This window comes from Primulina tabacum, chromosome 2 (genome assembly GCF_025594145.1).
Source record: "Primulina tabacum isolate GXHZ01 chromosome 2, ASM2559414v2, whole genome shotgun sequence".
NCBI classification, from domain to species: Eukaryota; Viridiplantae; Streptophyta; class Magnoliopsida; order Lamiales; family Gesneriaceae; genus Primulina; species Primulina tabacum.
The window spans coordinates 48,739,255-48,756,194 of NC_134551.1; the positions used below are offsets into that span (position 1 = coordinate 48,739,255).

The 16,940-nt window shown below is 35.1% G+C and overlaps 1 long non-coding RNA gene and 1 pseudogene across 1 annotated transcript; both read right to left on the reverse strand.

The window, feature by feature from the left end:
- Nucleotides 1-161: 161 nt before the first annotated feature.
- Nucleotides 162-1,181, reverse strand: LOC142533876 (uncharacterized). The gene is made up of 3 exons (XR_012816838.1): nucleotides 1,044-1,181; nucleotides 686-933; nucleotides 162-579 (listed from the first exon to the last, which is right to left on the reverse strand). It is a non-coding gene; the product is annotated as an uncharacterized LOC142533876 (long non-coding RNA).
- A 10,210-nt stretch (nucleotides 1,182-11,391) lies between these two features.
- LOC142533882 (GDSL esterase/lipase At1g29660-like) lies at nucleotides 11,392-13,983 on the reverse strand (annotated as a pseudogene).
- Nucleotides 13,984-16,940: the final 2,957 nt, after the last annotated feature.

A 16,940-nucleotide genomic window follows, 5' to 3' on the forward strand; every position in this document is an offset into this window, starting at 1 on the left:
TTCGCATGATGAGAAGCACACATAAAACAGTTTTTTCATATTACTAATCCATGATTTTAGTGATACAAGGAACGTTGAACATGATTATTCATCACCAGAGATTTTCATTACATTTCGGAATTCACATGAGTTATTTGCCGGTGGGAGAATGAGCTTAAAATAGAAGCAGAAGTGATTCGTCGATCTGGATTATCACAATTACAAAGCAGAAGATTCAAGTAAACAACATTTGAAACTATATATGGATTGCAGTTTGCATCATATTATTCAAGATATTCATGAAACAGTACCCTTAAGTGGACACATATTACTATGTGAGAACTGTTATTCAAATTAGCTAGTGAAGAAAGTGCTATTTCTCAGCGAGTTGCTGCAGATCCATGGGATAGGTATCAAATGGTGATGATGCATTGTATATTCTCTTAGCGGCGTCCATGTTTGAAGTCTCCGTTGGATGAAAATTATCCCAAAAGAAAAATTTTGTTCTATCAGGACACGGAACCGAATCACGATAGCATAGTCCTGTTACGCTACTTGTAACACAACATGGAATGTTGCCAACTTCAACACCTGAAAGAACTGTAAGCTTCACTCATGTCAGAATGTTTTAAAATATTACAAAGGTGAAAACTATCAAACTCGTGAATATGTAACCTCAATTGTAATATTAACAATTTTATTATACCCAATTTTGTAATATCTTCGACTGAGATAGCAGTGTAGTTTACGAAGATGAATTGTGCATCGGGCAGATTGGTGTTAAACTGGTCAACCAGAGGTATCATCCTTTGATTGAATGGACTGCAAATCTTTGTCGATCCATTCCATACATAATTTTCCATTGGTCGGATATTTTTGCAGTGTCTGAGGAATGCAGCCCAGTGGGGCCGTTCCAAAAACAGCTACTTTTCTTGCACCGAAGCTGTATAGTATCTGGATTTAAGAACATATTCTTTCATGTCTAATTTTGTATAGTACTAATTAACTCTCATAGATTTCGAAATATATAATAAATCTCAAATCGAAAATAAACTTGCACTTACCTTGAGTTGTTTAGAGTATGCTTGAACCAAAACTTTTGCAAACTGATCTGGTGTATATAATTTCCTAGCGGGGCTAAGTTCTAAGGATAAGAAGTAGTTGAGGTAATCGTTGTTGACAATATTACTCACGTACACACACTTATTCAGAAGTTCTTTGGCCTGAGTCGCGTTCCCAAGTATACGCTCAATTTGTGAGATTGTGTACGAGTGATGTTCAATTTGCATCCTCATGCTTGTTAAATGTATATGGTTTCACGTTTCACGTTTCTTACTAACTGAGTCATTAGAAATAGAAATATGCTTCTTAGTATTCTTACTTCGATTGTGTATAAAGGAACACGCTACAATGGTTTTGCAATGTAACAGAAATCTTCTTCTTAGCTCAGTGATCTTGCTCTCACTTCTTGACATGGTATCAGAGCATTGGGGATCTATCTTTTAGCTCGATTTTTCGTTTCAATTGATCTCTTGAGCAGCTTTCTCAGCGATCCGATGGCAACCAATTCCAATTTCAATGATCCGCTATATATTCATCCGTCCGACACTCCAGGGACAAATCTGGTGAATGATCAATTGATTGGTGTGGAAAATTATGGTGTTTGGAGCAGAGCTATGTTGATTGCACTGCGAGCCAAGAACAAGATCGCTTTAATCGATGGTAGCTGTCGGCGACCACCAGCAGGAAGTCCGAACTTACTTAATGGGAAAGATGCAATGCACTTGTGCTGTCGTGGATCATGAACGCAGTCTCAAAGGAAATTTTTGGTGGAATAATCTACGCATCAGATGCTTTGGGAGTGTGGACAGATCTGAAGGAGCAGTTCAATAAGATCAACAGATCGAGAATTTTTTCATTACACAGAGAGATTGGGCGACACACACAAGGTAACAGCACTATCTCCACATATTTTTGCAAACTTAAGCAGCTCTAGGATGAATACTCATCTCTTGTAGTTCTGCCTTCGTGTGTATGTGATACCGCTAGGAAATATCTGGATCATGATCAACAACAGAAAGTTCTTCAATTCCTAATGGGGCTCAATGACAGCTACATGAATATAAGGAGTCAAATTTTAATGATGAGTCCATTACCTACAGTTGGACAAGCCTTTTCTTTATTATCTCAAGAGGAATCCCACCGAACGTTGTCTTCGGTTGAAGCTCCTATAGCAGCCTTCTACACTAATCAGACCAGAGAAGGCACGACAATAAGAGAAAGGACATACCTGAGTTGTGATCATTCTAGCAGGAGTGGTCATACCAAAGAGAATTGTTATAAACTTGTAGGTTACCCCTCATGGCACAAGTTGTACAAAGCTCCAAACAAAGGCCTGAACAAGCCAGGGTACAGGGACAGTTGGAAAGGCAGGAAGATATCAGGAGACGCCAATCTTGTAGAGGACAAAACCACTGCTGCTCAAGCCAAACCAACGACTATGACCCCATCTCTTTTCACTCCTGGCCAATATGCTAAAATCTTAAAGCTTTTGGGCAACAGCATTGTAGGCAACAACAATGTACAAGATGAATGTGCACCAGCTATCAATATGGCAGGTACTACCTTAGACAATATCAGCTCAGGATGGATAATTGACACAGGAGCTAATGAGCACATGATTGGTGATTTCTCTTTATTGACATGCTCAAAATCTGTGGTAAGCTCTACTGGCACAGTAAGACTGCCAGATGGTTATAGAACTAGTGTTGATAAAATTGGTTCGGTCTCCCTAACCAGTTCCATTGTGCTCGAACATGTCCTATACGTCTCCAACTTTCGATTCAATCTTCTGTCGGTCTCCAAGTTGACAAGAACTCAAAGTTGTTTTGTTGCATTTTACCCTCATTTTTGCATGTTTCAGGACCTCAGGACTGGGAGAATAATGGGGATTGGTAGGGAGATGCATGGACTCTATCACTTCATCTCTAAATCAGTGCCCAAATCAAGTCTCAAGGACAGTTTCACTTTTCCCTCTTTTACACCTAGATATGGTGAACTGTATTCATGTTCAGCTACTGAATCTTGTAAGCATGTGAATATTGATACTTGGCATAAGAGATTAGGACATATGTCTATATCAAGAATGCAAATGTTGCCTTTTGTACAGAAGAGTGATTCCCTATCTCATTGCTTTGTGTGTCCTGTTTCAAAACAAAGTAGATTAAAGTTTCCACGAGTTAGTTCATCTCAATCTTCATCAGCATTCCAATTGATTCATATGGACATTTGGGGTCCATTTCACACCCCTACCTACAATGGTGAGAAGTATTTCCTTACCATCGTTGATGACTTCACTCGGGGAACATGGGTTTATCTCATGCAATCTAAGATGGATGTGCTTAGGATGATTAGGTTGTTCTTTGCTATGGTAGACAATCAGTTTTCAAGCAAAATCCGAGCCATCAGAACAAATAATGCAACTGACTTCTTCAAGAGTGAATGCCAACTATTTTTCTCTTCTTTGGGAGTGATGCACAACATCTCATGCCCTTATACACCACAGCAAAACGGAGCCGTGGAGAGGAAGCATAGACATATTCTTGATGTTGCACGAGCACTTCGATTTCAATCTTCCTTGCCACTCCAATATTGGGGAGATTGTGTATTAACAGCTGTATATCTGATTAATAGAGCTCCTCCACCACTGCTGAAAAACAAATCTCCTTTTAAGTTGTTATTTCAGAAGGTTCCTTCATTGACTAATCTAAGAGTCTTTGGTTGCTTGTGTTATGCTTCAGCTCTACCAATAGGCCACAAGTTCTCACCTCGTACTGTGCCATGTGTTTTATTGGATACTCCAATGTTCAGAAAGGATACAAGCTTCTCAATATTGAGTCACGAAAGACCTTGATCTCCAGAGATGTAGTGTTTCATGAACACATATTTCCATTTGATATAACTGATCAACATAGTCCTCTTTTTAATCCACCACCTCCCATGGTGGACACCTCACCTATTGATGAAAGGCCATCTACTGTCCTACCTACAGATGGACCATCAACTTCTGGTGATGTTGATGAAAGGCCATCTGCTAGTCCTACCTAGAGATGGACCATCAACTTCTGCTGTTCCATTGCGAAAATCCACCAGAACCAAGATTCCTCCGGTTTGGGCAAAGGATTATTCTTGCTCATTTACACATAATCATGGTCTTACCACTTGCCTTTATCCTATGACCAATTATCTTACCTATGATCATTTTTCCAAATCACATCAGAATTTTTTGGCAGCCATGTCCTCAGTAAGAGGGCCACATTTCTACCATGAGGCAATCATTGATGATAAATGGTGTGCTGCCATGAATGACGAGCTTGCAGCTCTTGAAAGGAATCACACATGGGACATTGTGGTTTTGCCACCACGGGTCAAACCCATTGGATGCAGGTGGGTGTACAAAGTTAAGCTTAAACCCGATGGTGATGTTGAAAGGTTTAAGGCACGTTTAGTAGCCAAAGGGTACACGCAAAAGCCAGGTATTGATTTCCATGACACTTTTTCTCCTACCGCAAAGATCGTGACAATTAGATGTCTCCTCACTGTGGCGGTGAACTGTAATTGGCCCCTCTTTCAAATGGATGTCACCAATGCGTTCCTTCAAGGAGACTTGGATGAGGACATCTACATGGATCTTCCACAGGGCTACAAAGTTCAAGGGGAAAACAAAGTTTGTAAGCTGAGAAAGTCATTGTATGGTTTGAAGCAGGTTTCTCGCCAATGGAACATGAAGTTTTCAAATGTTATGATAGAGGGTGGTTATTGTCAGTCCCAACATGATCATTCCATGTTCTTCAAGCGTGATGATACTTCACTTACTTTACTTGTAGTGTATGTTGATGACATTGTCATTACTGGGAGCTGTACAACGGCAATCACAAATTTGAAAAAGTTTCTTCACTCCAAACTTCAGCTTAAAGACCTTGGGCACCTCAAATACTTCCTAGGCATTGAAGTAGCACGTTCCAAGAAGGGTATCTATCTTAGTCAAAGAAAGTATGCGCTAGAGCTCATTGCTGACACAGGGTTGGCGGGGGCCAAGCCATTTGAAACACCAATGGAGCAGAACAAGAAGCTCACTAGCCATGAGCTTGACTCTGTCATGCAGCAAAGTCAGAGCAATGTTTCAGTCGATGCTTTGCTGGTGGATCCAAGTGAATATCAGCGATTGGTTGGTCGGTTGATATACCTGACCTTAACTCAACCTGACATATGTTATGCAGTTCAATCTTTGAGTCAATTCATGCATGCCCCGAAGACGTCTCACCTCGATGTAGCTATTCGAGTTGTGAAGTATATTAAAAGAAATCCTGGTCAAGGCATTCAGTTGACACCTTCTACTTCTCTGTCTCTTACAGCATATTGTGATTCGGATTGGGCTGCTTGTTCCATGACTCGTCGCTCTGTCACTGGTTATTGTATCAAGCTAGGGACTTCACTCCTATCCTGGAAATCCAAGAAGCAGAACACCATTTCACGATCATCAGCGGAAGCTTAATACCGTGCCATGGCGACCACCACATGCGAAATTGTTTGGATTGTTGGCCTTTTACGTGACATGGGAGTTCATATTCGTGGTCCTACGACATTATTTTGTGATAATATGGCTGCCATACACATTGGTGCCAATCCAGTGTATCATGAACGGACGAAACACATAGAAATAGATTGTCACCTAGTTCGTGAGAAGATCAAAGAAGGCCTCATATGCACCCAATACATCCCTACTCATCAACAACTTGGAGACATTTTCACCAAAATTTTGGGAAGGACCCAGCATGCTTACTTACTTGAACTTCTAGGAGTTTGTGATTTACTTCAGCCTTAAAGAAGGATCTCATCTTGCTGCACAAATCAAAACGTTTCAAGCTTGTTGTTGACACCTACATCAAGCTTGAGGGGGGAGTGTTAAATGTATATGGTTTCACGTTTCACGTTTCTTACTAACTGAGTCATTAGAAATAGAAATACGCTTCTTAGTATTCTTACTTCGATTGTGTATAAAGGAACACGCTACAACGGTTTTGCAACGTATCAGAAATATTCTTCTTAGCTCAGTGATCTTGCTCTCACTTCTTGACAATGCTATATCGCTGACCCTGCGAGAAATAATTAATACAGATCGAGCCCGTAAACGATATCAAAAATTAAATTCGATTGTGGCTACACATGATGTTAAGTTGGTTGTGTATTGATATTTGAATAGAAACGAAATTTGAACAATCTTTGACCACATGCATGCATGAATTTAAGAATCTAAGTTTTACCAGCCAGCATGAGGTAAAAGGTTATGCTTTTGGAAACTGTGGACAGACGTTGTCATTGGAATGTTTGATCTTGATGAATAAAAATTAAGCAAAAGAAAAGACAAAGAAAAATCGACCGAACAAGAACTGTTTAAATGTGAGCTTTAAATCTACGAGAATGTTTCACAAAAAGCAAGGGAAGCGCAGAGGCGCCTAAACAGGTGCACGTTCAGTGCCCTGGAAGTGCCCAGGACAGTAGGGGAAGCGCCTAGGCGCCCATAAAATGATGTCTGCCGACATTGATTGACGAAAGATTACGAGTTTTTATGATACCCTGCACCTAAATAGTGTTCTTTGATGATTTTAATAATTTGAATGAACACAACTTGGGTGAAACAACAAGTCCCAAATGATTTATACATATATATATACATGATCAAATGTGAGAACCCGAATTTATTTCCAGCATTTCAGCAGCAATGCAAAATTCCAGCAGAAGCTAATATTTCAGAAGCTCGTATTTTTCCAGCAGATTAGAATCCAGCAGCAGACAAAAGATAAAATCCAGCAGCAGAAGAACGAGATTCCAGCAGACAGTTACTGTTTCAGCTCATGACTTGTAACTGAAGCATTTAACATGGAATAAATGTTGTTAATGACATATTATGGCCATTAATTGGGAGGCTAACAGTCAGAATTTTGCCTATAAATAACATCCTCAAACCTCTGAATTGGTGTTACACAAATCTTGAGATTATCACTTTAATTTTCGAGCTAAGAGAGTGCTTATTTTCGAGCAGTAGAAACCAGTAGCAAGAACAAGCAGATTCCAGACTTCTACCGAAACCTTATAGAAAATTACGGTAAGTGTGCTTATATATAAATATCTTGAAATCAGTTTGATAATTCTGTTTTAAAGCACAATTTCTGTATGTTTGATTTCTGATGTCTGATTTTTGAAGCACTGAAACCCCCTAGTGAACTAATGGTAGAAATATATATTCTGAACATCTCTGAATTCTGATATCTGATTATGGCCTCACCCCTTAGAGGAGAGAACATATATGAGACTGATATCAGTTTAGCCATGAAATTCACTAACGTACTCAGTGCTTACTAATTATGATTTCTGTTCTGAAACCTGTGATTTCTGAATTCTGATTTCTGTTCTGAAAATAAGAGTTTTCTATTTATTATTGTATTACTGTTTCTGTTGAAAAACGATTTCGAAAACTGGGAGTTATTCCCGCCCCTGCTTACTGAGTGACAATCATATCACTCACCCACCAAACACATCTCAGATAAGAACGAGGAAGAAAAGTTAGAAGAAGAAGAGCATATTCAATTCTGGGGCCGGTGAAGAAGACCGTTGTTTGTCAGTTCTAGTTTATGTTTATTCCGCTGCATTTGTTAAGACGCTGTTATATTTGGTTTTACATTTCTTCTGTAAAACATTTGGCATTGAGTTTATATCAGACATTGAAATATTCAGTATTTATGAATAAAAAGATTGGTTTCTGAATTCTGTACTTTTGAGGCTTGTTGTTTTCGAATGTAAATTTGAGAGCAACGCCGGTGTCAACCAACCGGGACATCAAAGATATAAAAAAAATGATTATATTTTCAAAGCATACATTGCACAAATATTGTTTCTCCTAGTCTTTCCTTCTGTATAAAGAGATTACTACATTCTTGCAATTTATTGTGTTGTTATTGCATGAAGGAGTTGTTGTATCTTGGAGAAGAATTGCTATTAACCAAAGCATCTAGGTGGGGCAAATTCTTATTGACAAAAAATTGTTCAACACTTAGCTCAACTCATTGTTCAAAATTCCTTCAGATTCTAATGACCATTTATCGAAGTAATCAAGGTACACCACAATATGCAAGCAACAAGTGTGTAAATTGTAAAGGATTCAGTATTCTATTAGTTACCACAATATAGCCGGTGTAATCCAGGATTCCGCCTGCTCCAGACGCATAGTTTACACCCGTGAGATAGTTTGCCTCTGTCGCATTTGCGAAAGGTGGAACAAATTCTTCAAAACCTAAGTATTCAGCTGTGTTATGAACCAAGAAACTAATCAAGTGTTCGTTAATTTTACTAGTCTCGAATTAGACGTCTTGACTCAGACATAAAATATTTAGATATAAACAGCCATCTGGTTTAAATATCGACTTTCCGGATCCGATTAAGCTTCTGATCAAACTCGGGCATGCAAATCAATTTCAAACCAAAGCGCGACAAATTTACCGAATAAAATCCGGAATATTTCGCCCATTACAGAATCTACCGGTGGGGCCGCCCGGATAATCAATGCCATAAGAAAGATAATCCACCTTTGCCAGTGTGGCAAGTTCATTGTTGTTGCCATTATCAAACAGTGAATCTCCAAAGAAAAACAAGCAAGGAACTTGAGGTTTCCCCTCGATTAGGAACAATGACTTGACCAAAAATATAAAGAGCAAAAACATTGTTAGACTCCAATATTTTGTAACAGCAGTTGATGTCGTTTGAAGCATATGTCACTCGGAAGGAAAGCATATATATATATATAGCAAAGAGCAGGAATCTTGAGAAAGGGCTATTTTACTTGTGTTAATAAATATAAAGTTTTAGATAAGATAGTTAAAGCTAGAGCAAGGAATGGCTAACAAATAAAAGACAGTAATCTTTGCCTAATCATTAATTTTCAGCTTTTGGGAGCTGTCAGTATGCTTGTTATGACTTGCCTAACGCAAAAATTTAAACCGATTTTCGAGAAAAAGATTTTTTTTTTTTTCAGTTTATTAACTTATCTAATTTTGAGTTTTAGTCTACTAAGTTTTCAAATTTTTATTTTGCTACATTAATTTTTAATTTTTTTTTGTTATTTTAGTAAAATATTGCTAAAGTAGCATCAAAATTTCTGCTGTCAAGTCACATTTTCCAGTGACACGTCAGCACTCTGGTGAATTAGGATTGAAACCAAAAAAAATTAAAATTAGTATACCAAAATCAAAATTTAAACTTACTGGACAAAAATCCAAAATATGCAAAATTAATCAACCAAAAGAGTTATTTCCCAAAATAAATTAACCATTTTGCAGGGATTTAGATCCTCTACTGTATTGAAAACAAACACCAAGTGTTAGTGTACTTTTTACACGAGATGATCACATGATCATCTCATTTAGTCTGATAATTTTTTAAATTTATCTCATATGGTGTGATGTCCACAAGATAATCATGTGAGCATCTTGTGTAAAAAATGCACAGCATCAAGTGCTGTATTTTCAACTCAGTAGAGGATCCAAATCTCTTTTGCGGTGGTGAAATGCTAAATGGAATAATTTATAAGTTACCCCTCTACGGTCCACGCGATATATATGGAAAGTAATGTTGAGGTACAATAATTGATTTTTAAGTAATACACTCGAAACATGATGTTTGAGCTGATGCACGTTTAAAATATTTGAGTTACACCGTTATCACCAACTATATTTTTTGATAAAACGACAAGCGCTTAGCCCTTCTATTAATATCAAAGTCAATATCACAAGTTCGATTCTCATTTATTGCAAGAATTACAATTATTGGGTGGGAGATTAATAAGTGAAATAATTATCACTGTTGGGTAAAACAATCGGAACGTGACGTTTGAACACCTGTACGATTTAAAATATTTGAGTTGAACCTTTATCAACAGCTATAACTTTCGATAAAACAGCAAACATTAAGTACTACACCAAATAATAATATGAACACTTTTTTTTCTTGTGAGCAGAATAACACTAGCACTTTTTGTATATAAAAAAGTGAATATCGGCTAAATAAATTATTCCCGCACACCAATAAAGCTAAATGGACCCAGAAATCAATTTAACCTAGTATAAAAAAAAGATTAGGCCAAACTGAATTTCATTGATTGATCTAAATTACAAATGTATTATGAGTTCAGTACAGTTAATTATTTAATATTGTGATCATCCAATGAGTTTTTGTCCTTAACTCGTGGGAACTACGATTTAAGATAAACAGTGTGTACAGTGAAGCACCTTGAATTATGTGAGACGTAATTCATGTATATTTTATTTTTGGCATTTTGTTTTTCAAATATTTAACAAAAATAAAAGAAAAGTTTTACTGTGGTAATCCTCCGATCCAAGCAGAGCGGCGGAAGGTTCATTCTTTTAATTTTTTAAAAAATTTTGGAGCAAGGGGTTTTTTTAATCCAAAAAAATGCCACTTTTTAAGACCGCCGTTAGTTTTTGTGTGATGTAAGTAAATTCAAAAACATATTAGCATGTAAATTATGTTGATTAGATAGATCATACTAAACAAGTCATGTGTAGCAGAAAATTCAAAACTGAGATAACAGAGACAAATAAAGATTGAACTATTGATCTTTTAGTAAGGACTCACCATACCTTACCATCTAAGTTATCGCAAAAAAAAAAATGGCCATCTTGCTGCCACCTCGCTTGGAGGATTACGATATTTTAGTAATTGTCAATCCTTTTTTTCATTATTTATAAAAATAATAAATTTTAAGCATTTTATGCTAAAGTACTGACATGACGCTGAAATATCTAAAACGATGTTAATATATTTATGTGTCACGAAAATTTTGCGGTGAAGAAATGACTAAAAATAAAAACTAAGACTAATTTATTGATCTAAAAGTGCAACTTAAAAATTATTTGGACTAAAAATAAAAATTGATAAGTTATATGCGAAAGATGTAATTTGTTTTTAAAGAAGATATTCTTATCCTCCAAGGAGATTTTGTTAACAATTAATTCACTTGGATATTATTCTTCAGAAACTAAAACTTAACATAAATTATACGTATATCGAGAGAAACCACATTTGATTATGTGAGACAAAAGTGTATTTATCGCATTTTTGACTATGGCATAATCGTACCGCAATCCAGTGTATACTATCTATATTATATTAAAGTTAAATGTACATATATTAATTAAATTTAGTCTCTAAATTAAACTGATCAATTTTTTTCTCTAAAAACCTGCCCTTATTTTTATGAAAAATAAAATGTAACAATATATTTGATGGGAATTTTTCTTCAACATAAAATCTCTTTTTCAAAGACAAAAGATAATAAAATTATTTAAATTCACAACAAATTTTATTCAACTGGGACAGAAATAAGAACTAAATACAATTCAAATACGACATTCTTTATTATTATAGGGGCCTCCGGCCAATTCATATTCTCACCATGTTTGAATAAGATCAGTGGTGCTATACAACGGAGACATGCTAATGTATGCAACTTTCCCAGTTATCATGGTGGCAGCTTCCGAGGGGTGAACTGCATCCCAGAAAAAATGCTCCTCTCTGTTGTTACACGGGACCGTTCCGGCAATACATGCGCCGTCGCTAGTCGTTACATTGCAACATGGATCGGTCAAATTCGTAATATTTCCTGAAATTTGCGTGCAGTATCTATAATTTTGATCACTGATCAATAATTGACTCAAAGACAAATCTATAGTCATGATTCAATTATTTGCTTTTATTTTTCATTTTTTCCTGATGTAAACCATGCATTATACACGTATAAAAATACACACATACATTCAAACAAAGAGTAGGTCTCTTGTGAGACGGTCTCGCGAATCTTCATCAGTGAGACGGGTCAACCATACCGATATTCACAATAAAAATAATACTCTTAGCATAAAAAATAATATTTTTTCATGAATAACCCAAATAAGATATCCGTCTCACAATATGCGACCCGTGAGACTGACTCACACAAATTTTTGCTGTCACACCCTAAATTAAAACTCCAAAAGCTTTTCTCACTAATTTTTTCTTGAATTGAATTCCTATTATATATTAATATATTATATAAAACATTTATAATCATACCATACGAAGTGGTTGTGTCGTTCGTATAAATGAAAGTTGCATCAACGAGACGATTATTGAGGTCGCTAATAAGACGTTTAAGCTTTTGGTTGAATAACGACGACACTTCGTTAATGGTTCCCACGCAACCGGAGCTGTCCGTGCCGCCGTATTTCGTAATTTGTAGTGGCACACAGCCTAAAACGCCCGTTCCAAACATCGCAACTTTTCTTGCCCCGTACTTGTACAATTTCTGCAGAATTTGTGATTCTTATATCAACATTTGAGTCGAATATTGAACATCGTCGATTTCGGCTCGAATTCACTATTCTTTTACTTAATTCGATAGGCTTGAGTTTCTTTAAAAATAAGTTCAAAATGCAAATAATGGGTGAGAGAGAGAGAGAGAGAAAGTACTTACACGAAGCTGCTTCGAGTATTGGGCAATGAGAAGTGAAGTGAAGTTTTGTGGGTTGTATGGGGCGCTGGAGGAGTAGAATTTGGGAAAATAGTTGAGGAGGTAATCGTTGTTTCCCAGTCCGACGTAATATATGCACTTCCTTAAATGTCGTCTCGCCGCAATCCTACCGCCGAGTAACTCGGCCAGGCGCCAAACGGTCTCCTTATGATTCGACTAGTTGCTCGTTGAAACTTATCACGTCACCCTCAATCACAAACAAACAATAAATATGAACAGGTTAAGCGATTCGCCGAAGCTGATATTTCGTAAACTAAATATAATTTCATCCCAATTCTATTTAATTTATAAAGAGGATATATATTTCATACTTTTCTTTCCGTTTATCTAGATTAAAAAAAATTCATAAAAGCAAAATGATGGGTTGACCCGTTTGACAGTTCTAATGATGAGTTTGAAGTATAAGAAAATTGAAAGGATACTAAATGAGTCTATATATTACTGACCTTTTACAAAACGTGTAGATACATTTTATAGATTTATATTTATATATATTTATATTATATATTATAACATGTTCATTCTATCCTACATGTAAGGGCACTATCCCATGATAGAATCAAGGGTCCTAAATTTAGCCACACATACATGTGGTCCACTAATTTTTTTTAAAATCGCATAGATGTGTGAATTTTATTCATCCAAACCATGTGGGGACACTGCCCCACATGTAGCATCGACCTAACCATTATAACACGTGGTGCATAACAAGACAGCGCATGCAGAAACATGAAAAAAAAGTCAGCTTCGTCATTTTTAGAAATTAAGTGGGAGACAGTGCTAGCTTACAAGTGTTGTTCCAGTTTCATCAAGAATTCCTGCTCCGCCCGACCCGTAATTCACTCCTCCGATGAAATCTTCGTTCGTAGCATTTGCATATCGCGGAATGTGTTTCTCAAACCCCAACAATTCAGCTGTCAAAACAAATTTTGAAAAAAGGGATGAAATAAACGTCGACACATGACCAACTCTCACTACATGACTAAATTTGAGTACAAAATACAAACCAAGGATATCTGCGATGTTTCGTCCATTTGAGAATCTACCCGTCGGCCCCCCTGGAAAATCAATCCCGTAAGGCAAGAAATCGGCCCTGGATGTCGTCTGTCGGAAATTGTTGTTGCCATTGTCGACTATGGAGTCTCCGAAAATGAAGAAGCATGGAACCTGTGGCTCAGCAAGCACCTGCAGCTGCAGGTATTGTGAAAACAGAGATAATATTATTAATATTGGTACAAAGATCTCCGGATGGTACTTCATATTAATTATTTATATGGTGAAGATCCCAATCCCAGGCAAAGAAAGTTGCCGAATTATATATGAAATAAGGAATGGTGTATATCGCAAAGCTGTGCGGGTTCCTATATATAAATAATTTTTTAAAAGTACTTTTGAGCTGGATAATTGCTTCCAAAGTTAAGATTGCAATTTTTGAATGGTAGAGTTTAGAGTTCACTATTTTTTTTTGGCTCATTAAATTTTTATTTAAGTTTATATAACCATTTAGCTTACGTGTACATAAAAAATTTCGCAAAATTTATATGAGACAGTCTCACGGATAAATTTTGTAAGATGTATATATTTTATTTGGTTCATATATTAAAAAGCATTATTTTTATGTCAAAAATATTATTTGAGTAGGTCTCTTGTTAGACGGTCTCACGAATCTTTATATGTAATATTGATCAACCTTACCGATATTCACAATAAAAAGTAATATTTTTTCATGGATGACCTAAAATAAAAGATCCGTCTCATAAAATACGATCCGTAAGACCGTCTCACATAAATTTTTATCATATTATTTTTATTAAAAACATGATGAATATTAAAACGTTCTATGAATAAAAATCCGTGACACGATATCCTATATCTTATTTAAATGGAGGCGTGAGAGAGAGAGGCCACTGTCCATATTAATTATGATTTTTGGTTGGCATGCTTTTGTAGATATTGACTGCAATGACTTTTGCTCGAATAATAAAATATTAAATTATTATATACTTTTATTTAATTTGACATCTAATTAAAATTCTAAAAATAATTATATTATTCATATTTACATCTAATATCACTAATCTAAATCGAGAATCATATAACATTATCTTTAAGACAGACGCAAAATTAATTTCAAAGAATATAATCTTATTGTATATAATAATTCACTTTCCAAATAATATTTCAATTTTTCGTTCCACTCATACACGTATATAATGTGATACTCTTCTCCTATATCTTAGAAATTAAAGATTTAAAATGAGTTTATAATATGCTTACAATTGACTTCTATAGCATAGCAACTTGGGTTAATCATTTTTGTAAAAGCGAAGACGAATACGAAGTAGTTACTATAAGGATCCATTGTGCAGTCATGCAGATGCGGGCCCGGGATCGGGACGTGACATATAATATTAATTATATGATTTTAGTTCACATTGTTTGTTAATAAAAAAAATATTTTTTATTAGATACAAAAAACAGATATTTATCAACTAAAAAAACGATATTTATTAATTTAGGAGTAATAAATAAAACAATTTAATCATCGACAATAACCTGTCCATCATATATCCACCACCATACCATTGATTGTGGACAAGATTACCTTCGGTACACATTTATTCACGGTAAATTATAGATTTCATATTGTATATTAGCCTTCTGAGTAGGTTTATTATGAGACGATCTCATAAATTTTTATCTATGAAACAGGTCAACTCTAACGATATTGACAATAAAAAGTAATATTCTTAACATAAAAAGTAATAATTTTTCATGGATTACCCAAATAAGAGATTTCTCTCACAAAATACGACTCGTGAGACCGTCTCACACAAGTTTTTACCTAACCTTTTTACGAATTTGATCTTATATTAATATATCATACAATTTAAGTTTCAGTCATTTTTCTCTCGATTCTAGTTCGTATAGAATCCATGTGACACTGTGGCATTGATATGACGCCAACATATGTTGTGTTATAGGAGACTGAACGCCAAAAAAAATTTATTAAAAATTTGAAAATTTTACGATTAAGACTGAAATCATAATCATATAGAAGATGAACGAAATTATAATTTGTTTATATACATAAAAAAATGGAAGTTAACACGTGCCTAATCAACATTGGTTTTAAGGCATTTTAGTCAATATATGAAATATTTCGATTTAATTCCCAAGTTTAATTCGTTGCATCCATATCATAGAAAAATCCAACTAAATATAAGATTTAATTGATAATCAAATTCAATATTACTCCACCGACACTTTCAGAGTACATTCACTTCCTAATTCTCGAGAAATTTAATTAATCTAAGTACAAGTTTTTTTTCGATAACTCGAGTTTAAGATGATGTATCAAGCTCGAGACTTAATTATAACAAATTTGCTTCAAGTTAAAAAAAAAAATTACGAGTTTTCTTTTGCAAAATCTTGTTTTCAAATGATTTGTACTGACTTTTAAAATTTGATGTATATTATTTTAGTTCATTTTGATTTGAATAGTAAGAATTTGTAATGAATTATATCAGTATAAGTATAAATTTCAGGTAAAATTTAAAATAGTTCTAGTAATATAATTTATATTATTAGTATTTTAAATTGAATCGGAAAATTCATTAATAAATTTGTTATAATTCTGAAGCTAAATTATAATATTCATAAAAAATGATTAATTGCATTAAATTGTGGGGTAATTAACTGATGAATCGTACTGGTTAATGAGTAATTGAGGACCCTCAACCCAATTAATATCGGGTCCCATTAGAAATAGGACTACAGTAACACATGATTGTTTTGTCATTAGTACATATAAATTATTATTATTTTTTTCAATTTTAATCTTTTTTTCCCACAATAATGATGTTTAGAATAATTTTCTTATTACATATACACATACTCAATTATTTTATTGGAATGAAATCCATAACCGTTACCTTCAGGCGTACAATAGGTACATTTTTAATTTACAAATCGCGCTATCTAAGTAAACTGCAGTAGACAAACCCTCTGCAACATGGTCATCCGAGAAAGTGTTGATAAGATAAATATAACTACTGATCATTGATCAAATACTCATATATTCCACCAACTCGAACGCGTTTGAATTCGTGTGTAATTAGTGTTTTGGAATATGGGTAGTAAAGTCGTTTGTCATACCTGATAACTCTTCCTAGCTACCATACAAATGAAATAGAAACGAGAGTAGACAAAACAATTTAATTTGAGTTAAATGAGACCAAAACAGTACTAACACAAGGCCAAGACCAACCACATGCAGTTGTCGAATTCATTGCTTTTTTATTCTAAAGTTTAATCCATC